The sequence below is a fragment of the Silene latifolia genome, chromosome Y, assembly GCF_048544455.1.
Source record: "Silene latifolia isolate original U9 population chromosome Y, ASM4854445v1, whole genome shotgun sequence".
In the NCBI taxonomy this organism is placed as follows: domain Eukaryota; kingdom Viridiplantae; phylum Streptophyta; class Magnoliopsida; order Caryophyllales; family Caryophyllaceae; genus Silene; species Silene latifolia.
The window spans coordinates 406,801,286-406,815,715 of record NC_133538.1 but is presented as its reverse complement, the minus strand read 5'-3'; the positions used below and the strand labels follow the sequence as shown (position 1 = coordinate 406,815,715).

The following is a 14,430-nucleotide window of genomic DNA, read 5'->3' as shown; positions in this document are numbered from 1 at the left end:
TGGTGCAATTAAACTTTGTTAAACCAAGTCTCTTAGCCAAAGACAACGGTAAGACACTCACGCTAGCGCCAAGATCGCATAACGCGTTATCAATCAAATGGGTACCTATATGACACGGAATGGAGAAACTACCCGGGTCTTACTGTTTGGGAGGTAACTTATTTTGAACTAGGGCCGTCCCTACCTTAGTCAAGGCTACCGTCTCATTATCACTAATGTGCCTCTTACGCGATAAAATTTCTTTCATGAATTTAAGGTAAGAGGGTACCTGTGTCAGCAGTTCGGCGAATGGCACAGTGACCTGCAAGCTTCTCAGGATCTCGGCAAATTTGCCGAATTGCTGATTAGCTTTAGTATTCTGCAGACGCCTCGTTAAGGGAACCGTGATGGGTATCTCGAGTCCCTTGTTTCTCTCTTCTAACGTGTCAGCCGGATCAAGCTCTGTATCCTTTGGACGCTTCTTTCCTCTCGAACGAGGTCTTTCAGGCGATTTCTCACTTAATCGAGCACTAGCAGGCTCTCGATCAAGCAGTCCGTCATCCATACTACTCGATCGACCAAAATTCCCATTCGATCGAGTAGTTTCTTCAACAGCATCACTCGATCAAGTAGAAATTGCACTCGATCGAGCAGTTGGCTTTTCCTGTTCACTCGCTCGAGTAGAAATTCTACTCGATCGAGCACTTTCTTCATCAAATCTACTCGATTGACCTCCAGGAACTAGTCGATCGAGTACTTTCTTAGCCGTCAGCTCATTTCCTTTGACAGAACACTGTTCATAAGCTATTATTTCCTTCCTCGGGTCTGATTTCGACACTTCCGGTCCCTCATATGAACGACCGCTTCTCAAATTAATTAAATTTACCGTCTCATGTGGATTTTTGTCAGTTTGTGACGGTAAATGACCCGGTTTCCTTGCAGATTGATTCGCGGCTAACTGGGCAACTTGAGTTTCAAGTGCCTTGATAGAAGCATCTTTTTGTTGGTCGCACAACTTCCACTGCTTTGTCAAAGACTGCAACATAGTCTTCAACTCACCTATCTCACTTACCCCACCAGAAGACGAGGCACCTTGATTAGGTATAGGAAAGGAAGGAGGCTTCTGAAAGCCTTGTTGAGTATTATGTGGAGGAACATATGACTGCTGCTGGTGCGGAGGAGGGATAGGATTGAGCACATTTTGACTTGTCCACCTCAAATTGGGATGGACTGCCCCTTGATTATTATAATAGGAACCCCCTCCTTGCCTATATTGTTGAAAGGAAAGGACCTATTCCTTCTCTGTAAGACATCCAACAGAAGTATGGCCGTCGTTGCTACCACACCTCTCACATGTGACGATCTCCCCTTTAGTAAGCATATAGACCGTCTGAGGCTCCCCAGCAGAATGTAACTCCAACTTGTCAAATATAGCATTCATGGCTTCCAGCTGAGCCACAACTTGCTTATCGACTGCATGAACCGTTCTAATACCATCCCTCGGGTTTCATATTCGGCACTATGGTTCGCCATCTCTTCAATAAGGGTCCATCCCTTATCATCGTCGGTATTCTCTTGAAATCTCCCATTAGATGCCGCATCAAGTATGGCTCTGTGATCATCATACAGCCCATTGTAGAACTGGTTGGAAAGAAACCACGGGTCAAAACCATGGTGAGGAAGAGACCTCACCAACTTCTTAAAACGGGACCATGCTTCATAGAAAGTCTCAGCAGGTGCCTGCTTGAAACTCGTAATCTTTGCCCTCAGCTGATTGGTACCCTGTGGAGGGAAATATCTCTCATAAAAAGCAAGAGCAAGGGTCTCCCAGTTTCTAACCCTCGTGGTCGTACGATCCAAGTTAGTCAGCCACTCCCTGGCTGCATCAGTCAAAGAAAAAGGAAATAGAACTTCCTTAATCTTGTCTTGAGTTACCCCATTTGTGGCGGGGATAGTAGAACAGTAGTCCGTAAAGACCTCCATATGCTTCCTCGGGTCTTCACCTGCCACACCTCTATCGAGATTTCTCTCCACCAGATTGATATAGGAAGGACGGATGTCAAATGTGTTCCCATCCTCAGTCTGGAGATTGAAACCTTTAAGAATATACGATGCTTTAGGCTTCGAGTGACTAGTAATGTTCGGCATTGTAACACCCCCATACTCCAAGTGCCTTACTAGGACCACTTAAGGCATGGAAGTGCTACCATCTCGGTTACCCGAGGCAATGATAATCATAAGACAATAAATAAACGTACTTTAAAAGTAAACATAGTTTAAGTGATTACATGATCAAAACCAAAACTGATAAACTGAAATACAAGGTTCTCGACGGTCTATCGCTAAAACTATCAAAGCTACAAAACACCATCCGACACAAAGCGGAAGATTTCTAATCGCCACGTGATGACTCATCCCGGCTATCCCATATGCGTCATATCATACCGCTCAATAATCGCTCACCACCCCGAATGGATCACCACAGTTTTAAAACATTAAACGGGTCAAGATTAATCACACAATTTATATAACCAATAGTACAGTAAACAACACAGCTCAAACAGTCACACACAATCACCCACACCAATCAATCTCCGTCACCGACTGTCCACTGGACCAGCCCTGCCAGTGGGGGACCGCAGCCGTACCCACCAAATCCCCGCTCATCATACCGAGCGATAACCATGTCCCATTAATGTGAACATCCCCTTCCGTGGCGGGTTCCACGAAGGGCAAAACTAGGGCGTGAAGCCACTCCCGCAAGTGACCCCACTCATTTGAGAACGCATCTCGAGAACCAGAGACAAACAATCACAACCATCAACAACAATCACTCAACAACCGTCATAAAACCAATACGATAATAATCAGCAATTACACAACACCAACAATGCATTATGGGACTAATACTGAGTAGGGAAACCCTACCTGGAATGCAACACAAACATCAGACTATCTAGCAGCTGTCTCAAAACCTTTCCTCTATGAACCCTACTCCTATACAGAAAATCATACAATCACTACCACATCAACAAAAACATAGAAAACCCCTAATCCCAAAAATTAGGGTTTAACGAAACTTAACGAAACATTATAAAAACGGTACGTAGGTCTTACCCTCGACGCAAGGATCACAAAGGTATCAAGAAAGGTAAAATCCGACCTTCCAAGCTCCGGGATTTGCCAACAATGCGATTAAAGCGAATGACGTAGTTTGATTTCTCTTTTCACAAAGATTAGGTTTTAAAAAGTGTTTAAAGAATAGTGACGGAAGTAATATATACTTAATCGCATTATTAACAAAACCCGAGAAATCATCCCCCGTAAACCGGCTACTCGATCGAGTAGCTAAGGTACTCGATCGAGTGCCCCCTTACTCGATCGAGTATCCACGTTACTCGATCGAGTACCCAACAGGTCATAAACTATTTTAAACTGCAACTCACCCTTACTCGACAGAGTAAGGCCTACTCGATAGAGTACCCCGAGACTCATAAATACGTAGTATTACAGTCTTCCCTCCTTAAAAAGAACTTCGTCCCCGAAGTTCAACCCATACATAATAACAAACATACTAACTTGGTCAAGACGCAACAAAGCTACTAAGAACTCAAAACAAAACCCCAACTTATAAAACATGAAACCATGAACCCTTAACACCAACTCCACCAACTATTCCTACCTCCCCACATCGCCCACGATGTCGTATCAACTACATCATAAACTCTCCTGACACTAACTCCATACACTACCAACTACCATCCTCTAACGCTGCTAGCTCCATAATATACCATCCACTACCAAATCCAAAATCAAGACACTCATAGACATCAAACGGAATGTTACATTCTACCACCCTTAAAAGGAACTTCGTCCTCGAAGTTTACTCACACTCATAACCTCATCATCCAACTGTCAACACTAGTGAAATATTCTCACACTCCTAAACATCACACTACTACAAGCACGGCCATGGCCTTTTAACAACATCAACCACAAAATATACAACTTCATTCTTTATGCTACACCAACACTCTACTGTGAATATACTACCATATGCACAACTATCAAAATCTCTTTTATCGCATCCTACTCCTTTTAAGATAAATGTTACGTCCTCGTAACTCACTAAGACTATATCCTTAGTTATATCTTCTCATTATTCTCATCACCATCACATGTCATAGATAACCACCTATACTCTAAGCACTCTCCATGCATATATCCAAGGCTCTCTTACTTAAACAATTCTCATACTTCAATTCACTCGTCACACCCCTAACCTGTACCTCAAAATCTTTAGCTTAACCCAAAACTTCAACTTTTCCACATTACCGGAATACAAAATACCTCTCTATATAAACTATATAAAATTCCCATCGTCAAAATCATAACTCACGATCCACACTTGTTACGTACATTCACACTAGCTCCTCAAGCTCTTTTCTTTCATTACCACAAAACTCATACATAACTTAACATGACACCAAATCCCAATACCCTGCACTCAATATCTCAACAAAAGATTATGAACCACCTGCCGCTTTCGGATCATTACAACACATGTTCCACGAATCACTTGCCATGACTATGACTACCGATGCCTCATCTTAAAACAAGATCAAAATTACTGTAACAACTTCTCACAACTATGTCCCATCAACAGAATGTCACTATACCATGACAACAACGAAAACATATACAACTCTCTTTCATATCATACTCTACCCTCATTCCAAAACTTAACTGGTAAGAAACATCAATAAACAAAACAACTGTCTATCTGTACAAACTGAAACTCACAGGAAGCCACATCAGACAAAACAACAATCTATGTGTAACTGGTATATACTTTCGAAACTCGAATCATAAACATCCCGCCTACTCCACCACAACCGGTGACGTCATCGCAACACCGCCACCAACAGCCACACCGCAGTCCGAAAATACCCGCATCACAACACTAAATACCGTGCCCGGATCACCACCCGAGGCACCACAACCACATCGATAGTCATCACAACTTACATTATCCCATAAGCACTGACTCAACATAACTTCTCGTACAAGAAAAAACTTACTCAAATCCACTTTATTAAATCACAAAGCAACATATTATATGAATTAAACAGATAATAACCTCATGAACATCATCCCCTTACTACATCCCGGAATAACATATATCATGAATACATACAAGTATAACCAGTCATGCCAGATCAATCAGATGCTTACTTTTTTGAATATCATTCAATTAAATTACCGTGTCCAACATATATCATAGAACATTCAGATAACAGCTTTATAACTATCATACCATACCACTTCCCGTGAGTTCAGAACCTCACACAAACATTTATACACATCATAGACCCGTAATCACATCCACCTAGTCAGTCCTGATCACGTAAGTTACCACTCGATAAAGGTTACCTGTCGCCCGAGCTTAACTCATATTCCCCTTATAACATATTCCCCCATTCGCATAACCATCACCTCATGCCAAGTATAACCATACCATTACTATTCAACTATTAGCACCCGCCTCATCTGACCACATCTTATACTTCCTTACAACCATACATATCAATCCGGCCTCTATAAAATCAACCTCATTAGAATTGCTACCTTTCTAATATACCATCACCCTTAACCACTAGTCACAAACCAAAACCCTACCACTGTCCGGGAATCAAACCTCTTACACTCATCTCTAAACATCACGATTTATTTCCTATCTGTGGTTAACATCCCAAATAACGAACATCAAATCCATCAACAACATTACCTCAACATTCTTCCCACTATTATCCTTAATTGTATAGTCACCCGACTCACCACCAAAATCTCATATCATGCAGATATTCTACCAACTTCTTACTCCCTTAATTCCTCGAAACTCATGATTCATCATGTTGTCCTGAAACTTCTGTATAACCATTAATTTACTTACTCTTGATAGTATCATACATCTCGACGATTCTTTACTTTTATGTCACATAACTCCGGTCAACATTTTCCTAGTTTTACTCCCCTCATTCTTTTCTTTTACACTTGACAAAATCAATTAACTATTCAACTCCTTATCACTTCTACCTAACTCTTTAATGTTCCGGTTACTTTCCCATTGCTCCAAGACTCACTTCTCATTATTTTATATCGATATCATCTCACTCTTTCTTACCATGGATCTTCTCTTATAATGCTATCACTCACACTTGCCACTAATCTATCTATAAAATCAACGTTTAATGTTCAACAATTGCATCTCCCTTTTTACATCTCTAGAAATCAAAATTCCTTTGATACCGCTAATTGTCCAAGGAAATCCCACAATAGTTTCACCTCTTAAGATACCAAATCTCCCAAACTCACTCACTGTCTACAAATCCACCTCGCGACATGTCTCCACAAAGTTCACTATATACAACTCTTCTCAACCCCTTTAAAACAAACTTTCACTATGTATATTCTTAACCCACACGACTCCTAACCATCTCCCTCCATAATTCTTTACACATCTCAAGTTGCCACTATCCACATCCTTACTCTCAATCTTTTCATTCTCACGTTCCTTAGACTCACATCATCCCTTGCCCATATTCACTTACTTTTACGTTACTCAATACACAATCATATCACTCATCTCATCTCATCTCATCTCAGAAAACATGCTCTATGTCTCAATTAAGCCATAACGATCTTCCTTTTCTTTTTCCACTAACTATCGCAACCACATATAACTCATGTCCTACGACCGAATTCAGACTCACCACAGGTGCCACTCACTACACCACAAGATTGGGTAACTTACGCGTCAAGACCAACATACATGTAAAAAAATGCATAAAGAAGCAAAATAACACCTTTGAATTAAACATAATATGCAACGAAGTCAAAAGATAGGCATATGACCCAAAACAGGGGTCACTAGATCGAGTACAGGCCACTCGATCGAGTAAGGGACTTACTCGATCGAGTAGGTGAAGATCAGAAGCACGTAAAACAAATCACCATGGCTACTCGATCGAGTAACTAACGTACTCGATCGAGTGCCGCCTACTCAATCGAGTACCAAGGCTACTCGATCGAGTACCTACGCATTTCTCATCACTGTCCAGTTTTCGTAAAACAGCCATAACTCACTCATTTCTTGGTCGTTTTGGGCGTGTGACCTATCGTTAGAATCTTAAAAGAACAAGCTATCACCTCCAATTGGAATCACATTAAAATCTTTTATACATATAAAGTTATAACAGTTTAAAGACAACCTCTTTATAATCGAAAAATATAACTACTTAATTTTACCTCCAAACAACTTAAACGACAACATGGTAAACAAAAACAACCCAATACTCATAAAACCAGTAGTCCCAATCACATGTTACTATTTTCGAAAGCAAAGCAACAACATTCATCATGCAAATAATTTATTTAACTTGCCAATCATGACTTACCCACATGCTTTTATTCTATCACTTTTCGTAAACAAAACATACTCATACATTACAAATCCTATTTCCATGTTACTAATACAACAATATTACAAATACACTTCGTCACCTAAATATATTCATAATCACAAATTTCATATTCTCGTGCAATTGCCACTCCATCTTTTCCAATCAATTCATCCATTTCCACCACATTCTTCAGACAACATATACATATGAACAATAGTAGACATGTATAAGAAATCATTATATAAAATTACACAAACAAAATTATATATAATCATATCACATATGAACTACTTCCTTTTTCCACCACATTACTCATCATTCTCATACACTTTTCTAACAATTCCAACCAACATTGTAAACCATCTATCATGCAACATGCTTTCAATCAACAACATACGAAATCACATCATCACCATCTTTTCTACACATTCCCCATTGGATCGCATACGTACACCCACTGATCCATGTCACACATCACTATATAGATAAACAATTCACAAGATAAACACATAGCGATCCCGACTCATATCCCATGGTGACCGGTTCAAAATTGTAGGGCGAGTTCGCGACTTTAGAACGTCTCCCAAGTCTTTGCATTTGCTCCTACAACTTCTACCCCGGGTTCATTTTAATTGACTCCCTATGTTCATTGGATTCATTGGTTACAGGTTTCAGGATCGTCGCTCTGATACCATTTTGTAACACCTCCATACTCCAAGTGCCTTACTAGGACCACTTAAGGCATGGAAGTGCTACCATCTCGGTTACCCGAAGCAATGATAATCATAAGACAATAAAGAAACGTACTTTAAAAGCAAAAATAGTTTAAGTGATTACATGATCAAAACCAAAACTGATAAACTGAAATACAAGGTTCTCAGACGTCTACTGCTAAAACTATCAAAGCTACAAAACACCGTCTGACACAACGGAAGACTTCTAACTGCCACGTGATGACTCATCCCAGCTATCCCATATGCGTCATATCATACCTGCTCAATAACTGTTCACCACCCCCGAATGGATCACCACAGTTTTTAAAACATTAAGCGGGGTCAGTACTAATCACACAATTTATATAACCAACAGTACAGTAAACAACACAGCTCAAAGAGTCACACACAATCACCCACACCAATCAATCTCCATCACCGACTGTCCACTGGACCAGCCCTGCCAGTGGGGGACCGCATTCGTACCCACCAAATCCCCGATCATCATACCGAGCGATAACCCTGTCCCATGAATGTGCACATCCCCATCCGTGGCGGGTTCCACGAAGGGCGAAACTAGGGCGTGACGCCACTCCCGCAAGTGACCCCACTCAGCCGAGAACGCATCTCGAGAACCAGAGACAAACAATCACAACCATCAACAACAATCAATCAACAACCGTCATAAAACCAATACGATAATAATCAGCAATTACACAACACCAACAATGCATTATGGGACAAATACTGAGTAGGGAAACCCTACCTGGAATGCAACACAAACATCAGACGATCTAGCAGCTGTCTCAAAACCTTTCCTCTACGAACCCTTCTCCTATACACATAATCATATAATCACTACCACATCAACATAAACATAGAAAACCCCCAAACCCAAAAATTAGGGTTTAACGAAACTTAACGAAACATTATAAAAACGGTACGTAGGTCTTACCCTCGACGCAAGGATCACAAAGATATCAAGAAAGGTAAAATCCGACCCTCCAAGCTCCGGGATTTGCCAACAATGCGATTAAAGGGAATGACGTAGTTTGATTTCTCTTTTCACAGTAATTAGGTTTTAAAAAGTGTTTAAAGAATAGTGATGGAAGTAATATATACTTAATCGCATTATTAACAAAACCCGAGAAATCATCCCTCAGAAGGGCTACTCGATCGAGTAGCTAAGGTACTCGATCGAGTGCCCCCCTTACTCGATCGAGTATCCACGTTACTCGATCGAGTACCCAACAGGTCAGAAACTATTTTAAACTGCAACTAACCCTTACTCGACAGAGTAAGGCCTACTCGATAGAGTACCCCGAGACTCATAAATACGTAGTATTACAGGCATCTTTACTGGTTGATCGGCAGAAATAGGAATGTCTTCTTCTAAAGACTGGTATTCTCCGAAAAGAAAATGATGTAGCTCTGGTTCGAAAGTACTCAAGTCTTCCTTTCGTGATTCTCTTTGCAGACGGAGTCTATGCCTGAGCAGTCTTTCTGGCTCAGAATCAGCTGCAACTAACTAAAACCTATCTGACCTGGGCATAAACAACACTGAAAAAGAATAATAAGAATTGCCTCAAGGAATAAAAATTCCCTGAGACGGATAAAATAAACGAAACAAAGACAGATAGGGCAATTGCCTCCCCGGCAACGGCGCCAAAATTTGATACGTCTGTCGTGTACCTATCAAAAATAAACTAACTAAACTAATTATATAGCTAGAGAAGTCAGGTCGATCTCCACAGGGAGGCAAGATATCTGTAGAACTCCGTCTATTTGGTCAAAAATGGGGAGGTTGTTTAAATTGGTTTTCTAAACTAGAAGGTTTAAAGGAGAGAGAAGTAAAGATAAGAGCAATACAGGCAGGAAAATAGATTTAAACTATCAAATAGAGAAAGGTCATGTCAGGATTTCGGTTCACTACGGTAGTCCAGTGACTCAACTGTAAACAATTTAGACGAATTAATGCGAGACGGATATGGAAAGGTCCTTCCGGTCCACTTTCTACCCTAAACTTCCACTAACTTAACTTCCGTCCTCGTCAGGGTAGTCTATTGTTCATAGCAGGCCTATTTAGTCCAATCTTCCGATCCAGGATTAATTTTAGCCAGATTAAAGGGATGACTCAGAAGCGTGCACTCAACTAAGTCGGTAAAAATACAGTTAAATTGCTGTGGTGACAGAGTCTCACAATTAACTCACCTAAACTATTTACTACATCGTCACATTTCTACCGTAGATCCCCTAATCCCAACATGAAAAAGATTTAGCTACTCATATCGCTATTAATATTATCAAACCTAACAAAAAATGATGAACTAACAATAAACATAATGAAATAATAAATAAAGTGCATAAAAGAGAATTACGGCAGAAAGTAAATGAAGCAAAACAAGTAATTAAAGCAATCGAAATAGAGATTATTATTAAGAAAGGAGAAGGATATTACAATCGTGTGAATCTGGCATAAAGAACACACAAATCCAAGCAAAATAATCCCAAAAATAAGGTTACAGTCAAGAGAAAAAGTAACGCAGTCTTTGTTGTGAAGAATAGATAAAAGCTAAGTAAAAGAATAGGTAATAATGACCTACCTAATGCGTGCTTAAATAGGAAAATAACTAAGTTTATCAACTTAAAACAACTCACGGGCTAATTAAAGCCCACGCCAACAGAAACCACTCGATCGAGTAGAATAAATCCACTCGATCGAGCAAAACACCAGAAAATCTACTCGATCGAGTAGAATATTTACTCGATCGAGTAACCTCTCTTTTCAGCACTTCTGGATTGAGTAAATAACTGCTCGATCGATCAACTGAGGCCATAAAAACCACTCGATCGAGTAATAAGACCACTCGATCGAGTCTTCTTCCTTCAAATCAGCCCAATCTCGTCACCGATTGCCTCGTAAACTGTGCCTTCACGCATTCCAATGCAGTATCTCACTCAGGAAAATCCCGTCTCCTCTAAATGCATGCAAAAAGGACGAAAAGTGGTACGATTCCACTACTTCCGCGTTCATTTCTACAAAACGGAACCAAAGTAGCCAATTCGGGGCATAATACTATATAAAGAGTACAAAAATGCATGGAAATACGTGCTAAAATAGGCTAAAAAGACTATACAATATGCACGTATCATAAACAATGAGACAATTGTCTAACATAAAGACGTATCAGTCATTACTGGTCATCCTTAAAGTAATTAATTGCATCAAAATTACACATAATAAAATAAGATTAATGAATGCCCGAGGAGCGGGAATCAACCAAATAATTATTTGACTTTGAAAATCATATGCATATTACTGAAAGATTGTAAAACTTGTGAGGGAGTAACACTAACAAGCAAAAGATAGCACTCGAACCAGAGATTTTTTTGCAAATTTAGTACAAATATAGACAAAACATTAGAATAAATGCTGTCAAGAATAAGTTGGTACTAATTTCTAATTTAGCCGCCAAAAACGTAACTAAAGAGCAAGTTTCGTCATTAATAAATTAAATTTAAAGTCACCTCTATTTGCACGAAGCAAATGTATAATTGGCCACCTTGTAATTTAAGCCATACAAATAACATTACTCTCAAATAAAAAATTAGACTTTTGATGACGAATTAGCAGAAACAGACATAGTCATAGCGCCTTAAAAAAAACGAGCAAGAATATTTGACTTTGGATTGTTATACATAGAGTATGACTAGTAGCGAAATAACATAACGTGTCTCGAACAAATTAGCTTATGTATTATAAAGTAAATAATATAATTGTAATTATGATAAATAGTTATGAAATAGTAAAAGGAGAGAGCTTATCTGGATAAGGAGGAGGTTGTGACGTGACTTGAAGTCACTGTCCTAAAGTCAAATATGCCCCGTCTGCTTCACATGGCCTCAATGGCATTCGACCCCCAGGATTAACACAACTGCTGCGACTTCGGTGTAGGTAAAGACGCAGAAGAGAACAACCAAGATCGTTGCCAGAAAACCTCAAAGAATATTTCATAAGAATGTATGGGAGAAGAATAATTTTTTGTTCCCTCAAACTGAAGGAAAAGGTTTGTTTGTATAGGCTAAAAAGACTTAAAAATTAACGAAATCAGATTTTGGAAAAAAGAAAGCATGGTAAACCGCCACAACAATCAATTCCGTAGACTGCGCCAATCAGTCTCGGAAATTGAACCTTTGAAAATATTAAAAAAATGTTCCAAAAAACAACTTAACTAGTATTTTTCCAATGTGGGTCAAAAAGACTATTAGAGCCATTATTCCAACAGTTTTATGAAGTATTCACATATACAGAGTATTTGAAATGGATACAACATTTATTCAGAAAATGGACGTGCTTTAACAGAATAAACTACAAGTTTGTATATCTTTACCATATTTTAAAAAAAATTAGGAAAATCCTTGATGTTAGTGGGTTTAACTGTGGAGATGGTATCAATAAAATCTAAACATGGACTCCCTCTAATCCAATTAAAAGTACCCATTTACTTTTTTGGTGGTCTTCAAGGGAACACTTTGACCGTATTTTTCAATACATAGAAATGGTTCACAAAAACTATAATTTTATCAAAGATATTTTCATAACATATCTAAATATGTAAGTTTTATATTTTTTAATGAATTAACAACCAAACATTAAAAACCCAAACACAAATTGCTACGTTGGATTAATGGATTGGATTAAAGTTTGGTCGTAAAAACCCAAACACAAATGGTTACGTTGGATTGGATTGGAGGAACGGAGGAAGTATCTAATACAAGATTCTACATGCAGAGTAGGACTTCTGAGTCCGTCTTATGCAAGATATGTGTGAGACATGTCATTAACAACATTGGAAACTAACAAAAATAATTAAATAAATATTAAATTGATAACAAAAGAAACCACCTCATAGAAATTTTTTGGTTATAAAAAAAATCTAAAACAATAAACCTGTGCAATTTGCACGGGTTTAAACCTAGTATTAATTGGACCAAACTACCAAATTGGTAGAATAAATGGTTACTTTTGCCAAATTGGCAACCAAATTGTTGTCTCTTGCTTCTATTGATTGGTATAAAAATCATTTTAGTATGATAAAGCAACAGCCGGTAACCGCTGTTTTAGAGGAAAAAAAGCTGAGGTGTCGTGCTTAGATTGATCCATCGTATTAAATACAATATACACTATAATATACGAATACATGCGTAGCAAAAAGAATACGACATATATAACTGCAACTCTGCAAGTCTCAAGTCTACAACTGCCTGCTACTCCCTCCGTTCAACTCCACTTCGCAAGTATGTTTTTTGCACTGATATTAAGGGACGGATTAAAAAAACTATAAAAAGTATATAGGGAAAGAGAATGGTGGGGTTAAAAATGTTAAAAAAATATAAATGTGGGGTTTTATGGTGGATTAGTGTGGGTATGAATGACATTTTTTGTAAATATGAAGTGTGAATAAGGATAATATGGTCATTTTCTTGGCCTAAAAAGGAAACATGTAAAATGGAGTTAAATGGACGAAAAAGGAATACATATAAAGTGGAGTTGAATGGATGGAGTAATAGTTAACCCACTACGTACAATTTAACTGCCGAAAGCCCACTATCATATTTGGGTTACCCAAAAACTACCAGTATCCTCTTGGAAGCCTTGATTTTGAAATTCTCTCCATCTCATTCCTCCGAATTTCTGAATTTAATTGTGGGAACTCAGTGAGGGGCGTTTGTTTCGTGCATGAATATGAGTTTGGAATCATGAATCATATCTGGGTGGTATGGGTTGGAACTTGATCCCTCATACCATGCGTTTGTTTCCATTATGAGAGGTATGAGTTTGGAGTTCAATTAAAAGTTAAAATCAATAAAATAAAATATCTTAAATCGAAAATTTTAGTATTATAAAATAATGAAAATAAAAATTTAATCAAATAAGTATATGGAAGATTTGATTTACATTATGCCGTAATTTTTATTTCACATTTTTGCTCATATTAATTTCATTCTCATGGGTATCAATCTCATACCCACCTTTCTCCTTGGGTATGAGAAACTCATACCTCATGGGTTTGAGTTCTAGGTATAAAACCCTCACATTTGTCAACCAAACACATAATATGGATTTAGCTCATTCTAAACTCATACCTCCATACCTTTTTCAAGTGAACTACACACCTCCTGAGTAATCTTCTTATCAACCTATGGAGATATGTGTTTTTGATGTAAGTTCTTCAATCCAATTTTTATAATGACATTTCTAGAAAGTGTTTACT

The 14,430-nt window shown here is 38.6% G+C and overlaps 1 non-coding gene across 1 annotated transcript; it reads left to right on the top strand.

Annotated features, from left to right (window-relative positions):
* The first annotated feature begins 1,645 nt into the window (after window positions 1-1,645).
* On the top strand, window positions 1,646-1,751 carry LOC141636342 (small nucleolar RNA R71). Its single transcript, XR_012540961.1, has one exon. It is a non-coding gene; the product is annotated as a small nucleolar RNA R71 (small nucleolar RNA).
* Window positions 1,752-14,430: the final 12,679 nt, after the last annotated feature.